This window comes from Seriola aureovittata, chromosome 16 (assembly GCF_021018895.1).
Source record: "Seriola aureovittata isolate HTS-2021-v1 ecotype China chromosome 16, ASM2101889v1, whole genome shotgun sequence".
Lineage (NCBI taxonomy): Eukaryota > Metazoa > Chordata > Actinopteri > Carangiformes > Carangidae > Seriola > Seriola aureovittata.
The window spans coordinates 23,407,262-23,412,441 of record NC_079379.1 but is presented as its reverse complement, the minus strand read 5'-3'; the positions used below and the strand labels follow the sequence as shown (position 1 = coordinate 23,412,441).

The window sequence follows — 5,180 nt, the reverse complement described above, 5'->3', positions numbered from 1 at the left end:
TGTGTGGTGACTGTGCAAGAGCTGAACACATTCTGCTCTTCAAATGTTGTTACTATCATCCATCAACAACAGTAGAAATGAAATAAAAGGCAAGAAAGTGAATCTGTGAACACTGAGGACAGAATAAACCAAACTAGAAAATATCTGGAGAAATTTTGAATGTTCCTGCTGCTTGGCGCGTGAACTTTACTCCTCGTTTCAATCTGCACAAAAAAGTTTCACTCATGTCGTAGAGACTCATCCTGACACTGACCTCAGTCACTTCTGGTGTCCCTCAAAAAGCCTTTTGAAGCTGTCACGACTGACCAAAACAAACTCACAGATGGTTTCAAACCCAAATTTGTCCACACAACCACAGCAAGACATGCACACACACACATACATGCCCTAACAGAAGTTGATCTGCCACAGCAGCTTCGGGTTACTTTCCTCTTCCTGTAGGCTCTGGTCCTGGGTACAGGTAGTCCAGGCAGAAGAGGTGGACGAACAGAAGAGGGTAGTGGTGCCGGAGCGAGGGGAGGACCAACAGGACCAACTGGATGAGGGGCCATGCTGTTCATTGTTTGAAGGAAGAGGAGGAGGAGGAGGAGGAGGCAGACCCCTGCTGGAGGGCCCAGGCTGCTCCTCTGGGACATTGAAGTCCTTGTCCCACCTGGACTAATTACTGACCCTTTGCTGAAGGGAGAGTCTGGCCAGCACCTGAACACACAGGATTTTCAGCTTTCATTAAAAGATAAATCACAGAACAGATTACAACACACCAACAGCTTTATGACAAACTCTTACCACTGAGTCAATTCTAAAAAGCTGGATGTTGGTCTGAGCCATGAACCTCGGGCCGGCCAGCACTGCCTCTCTGATGCCACATAATCCTTGAGAATGAAAGACCGAGTCCTCATGGTCCGGCCAACACTGGCCCAGTTTGCAGGGCCCGCGTTCAGTCCAAGAAGACAGCTGAAAGATAATCAGAGAGCAGTGTGTGTTAATATAGATCTGATATTCATTAGAGGAAACAGTGATATTTGAGGTGAATCTCACCTCTGGAGACTCTCCTTCCCAGGACAGGAGGTGTTCTTCCCCGTCGCTGCCTTGAACTGTCACCTGGGCTGCCTCTCCTGGTCTCTGGGAGGGAAGACAACTCGCTCTTCCTCCTGCTCTGTCTGGCAGGTGTTGCCAGGAGCTTGGAAGTACTTGTCACTGGCTTGAGGAAAAAGGTTTTGGATCAAAAATGAATTTTATGTTTGCATGAAATAATACACAACTTACTTAATCACAAGCTCTGAGACGTATGTACCTGGGATGAACTGGTTAATGTGGAAGCTGGAAGGCTGACGCCAGCCTTTGTCAGTCTACCAGTCTTTGTACAGCTGCACACCTGCTGGGTCCTGAATGCAGCAGATTCTGCTATCCCATGGGCGCCCACACATCTTATATATCGTGAAATTCATTTATCAATGCTAGCGCTAATGAAAATAGGGGGCAGCTGTACAGCGCACATGTAAATTGCTGCCATAATAATCATTACCATATATTACAATATATCATTGTTAGCATTATAATCAATATCAGTACTGTTTTTTTACAATCATTATTTTTGGTATTACTACTACTACTAATAATCTTATAAAATTAAATTCATACAATCATTCATTCAATCATCAAAATGATTGTGAACATTACTTTATAAGCTCAAATAATTCAAATATGTGTAGTTGTAAATCAAACTTTGTAAACCTGGAAAATAAATCTGCATGAAATATCTAAGTTTGTGCATGTGAAAAAAAAAGAGATTTGTATTAAGACAGTGTGAATCAAAACTGGACAAGTGATCAGTGGTGAGGTTCAACAAAGACACAGGGAAAGAAGAAATGCTTTTGTGGACGTCTGCACAGAGATAAAGAGCAGAAAACTCAGTGCGCAACATTCCCAGTGTGTGACACTGACAAACACCAAATTTTGATCCTTGTCACTTCAGTGTGACATTGTGGGAACTTTTGACCAGAGTTTTAGTTTTCTGCTCCGTATCGCAACACAGATGTTGACAAATCCATTTCTTCTTTAAGTGTCTTTGTTCAACCTCAACACTGATCATTTGTTAAGTTGATTCAGACTTTCAACAAATACAAATCTCTGACACAAGCGCAATTGTTTCACATACGCAAACTTGAATTTCTCAAGCAGATTTATTTTACAGGTTTACAAAGGTTGATTTACAACTACAAACATTGGAATTATTTGTGAACATCACTTTACAAGCTCAAAATCATTTTGACCCTAATTGTAGCCTGGATACACAGTTACAACCAACAACAGTTTTGTTTTTAAAAACATCTGCTAGCTAATACACATCTCTCAGCATAAACTTTACATGGTTGTGGTTTAACTGGTAGTTTACTTTTTGTAGAGCTTTGGTGGGTGAATTGATAAACAGTTGTTACTGAGTAGTTCCTCATTACTCCATCACAATAAGTTCCTTAACAACAAATCAGACACAGCAAGTTTCCAAACAAGTATCTAAATATTATTCAAGCCAAATATTAATAATCACATCCATGTTGTTTCCTGATGCATTTCATATGACTACAACTTAAATGTATGTATGGGGTGGAGTAATGCGCATGACTTACCATTTATTCCTGGGTTCCGCAAGGTACAGTTCTGGCCAGAGGTGGATTCTGCCGTCCCTATGAAAACGAAAGGAAAAATAAGGACATGTCAAGCAGCTCCTCTTTTCACTATGAAATGTTTGAGGCAGGGTAAGGACTTCAGAACATGAAAGCTGTATCAATAATCCACTTAAACCTCATTTAGCATATACTTTATGAATAAATCTGAACTAACGATACATGTACATGTGAAGAATTTGTAGAAGAGATTCATATATAAACAAACACACCCATTAGTGATGAAGCAACGCAAAGACACTGGAAGAGGAAGAGCTTCTGTCAACATCTGTGTCACATACAAAGCACAAAACACTGTGACATTGAGGTTACAAATACAAGAATTTAAATTCAGGTGTAAAAATAGGGTCTAAATTCTACTTGTAACCTCCATACACTTGCAGATGTATGAAGGCAAGGGCATACCGCAGGACACATGAGTGGTCCTTGGCAGGGTATAGCAGCATGATGATGATGACAACGACAACATCACAAAGCCAGACTCAGAAAATAAGGTTTATTGACAGGTAGGTTTTCACTTACAAGATATTTGGCTTGGTGTAGAATCCAATTAACGTATTCAGAGGAAATAAAAAAAAAAAAGTAAAATACTGCAACAGTCAAACATAAATATACAAAAAAAAGAGAGAAAAGAAACGCAAACTAGCACCCCCCAATCTTATAATGAAATTGTTGAATTCATTCATCAATGAACAATGCCAGTAAGCCAGCTGCTAATGCTAGAGCTAATGAAAATGTATTGTATATCATTGTTAGCATTATAATTGTAATCAATGTTATTATTGTGGAAAAGAAGCTAATTTTGATGATCAGTGCTATTGGAAATGCTAGCCCACCATTTTTTATTTGCAATCCATTGGTAGATGCTAATGCTAAAGCTAGCAAGCTAGCCCCCAACCCTGTGTTCTGCTTGTCCATATTTTTTTCACAAATAATGGAGAAAAAAAAATGCTAATGCTATCTACTAATGCTAGCAAGCTAGCACCCACCCCCTGTGTTCTGCTTGTCCATGTTTTTTTCACCAATAAAGAATTAAAAAAAAAAAAAAATGCTAACGCTGTATTGAACTCAATACAACAAGATACCAGCGAGAAGAGGAGACAGAAAATAAGTTAATGAGATAAACCTGAATGTTTTGCTGCATATAGGAAAATTCTATCAGCAACTGACTTTTTCTAATAACATGAGAGTGAGATAAGTTAAACTATATTTATCCTTGTCCTGCAAATGTTTACATGTTTGGGACCAGGTACGGTTAGTATAACAAACACTTAAATTACCCGCTAGCTAGCTAGCTAGGTTAGCAAAGTGTTAACTGTCGCCGTTCTCCGGTCAAAGCATGTAGGGAAAAAACGAACTAGCTTTTTTACTAGCATCATACACATTAAAACTGTAGGACGTTCAGAAAATAAACATTTACTTACCGAAAAAAACTCACTTAAACTCATCATCTCTCCAGTTTGTTAGTGACGAAGAATGAGCCATAATTACTGTGAACCGAAAACTCATTAAAACTAAATAACTAACAGCAAAACTGTCGGTGCTAAATTATTCTTCCACGGATAAATATTGAGAAAAATAATATTCAACACAACTGATTCAATACGAAACGCTCACGACCCAAGCTCTCCTCCGGTGATCGACCTCCCGGCCTGCCGTGTCATCTGATCAATCGTTGCAGACCAGGTATATCAATCAAACAGCCACGCCCCCAAAAATATCTGTTTTTAAGGCCTAATATTTAATTAATTTGGTGATTATTTTCAGATGGACCACCAGAACACTGAACAAGAAGTGTGAATTTAGCCCATCACACAGTAATGAGTTCCTGAGTATTTCATGAGAGAAGTTGGTGTTTTTATAATGAGTGTGTATTGGAACCAGAGTTTTTTGGAGCCCGCCCCCAGCGGAACCTCGGTGGTGTTGCACATTAAGGCACTTCCGGGTTGGCTTCACTTTTCAGCCCCGTAGACTACGTTCATTTTTATATACAGTCTATGACTACAGCAGGTTGAATCTGAAGCTGGGGAACAATAGTCTGTATAGAGGGGGAAGGGGGAAGGAGAAATATGAAGGAAAAGAGAGGAAAAATTGAGAAATTGAGAGAAATTAAGTGAACTGATAGTCATTAGTGTCTCTGCTGCCCATCACAAGTTATTGGACACAGTTGACCAAACAAGACACTTAACTGGAGTATGGCATAGGAAGCTGCGGATCCAAAGGTCGCCGGTTCGGTTCCCGACTGGAACATGTTGCTACCCAAAATTACCAAGCATTGTAAATCTATCAAATATCACTTAATAAATGATACGAATTGGATGGGGACTGTGTGTGAATGCCAAATAGCAGTTCATTGTGTTGTTTAGTGTTTACATAATGTAAAAATTTGATTATTAATAATTAAATAATAATAAACTTTATATAGCAATGTAAGAAATATTTGTAAAAATCACCACACCTAGACACATACGTTTTGCATTTTCTTTTGGCTAGAAT

The 5,180-nt window shown here is 39.2% G+C and overlaps 1 long non-coding RNA gene across 1 annotated transcript; it reads right to left on the bottom strand.

Moving 5' to 3' along the window:
• Positions 1–510: 510 nt before the first annotated feature.
• On the bottom strand, positions 511–1,256 carry LOC130184316 (uncharacterized). The gene is made up of 3 exons (XR_008829960.1): positions 1,039–1,256; positions 787–954; positions 511–699 (listed from the first exon to the last, which is right to left on the bottom strand). It is a non-coding gene; the product is annotated as an uncharacterized LOC130184316 (long non-coding RNA).
• Between the last annotated feature and the right edge of the window lie 3,924 nt (positions 1,257–5,180).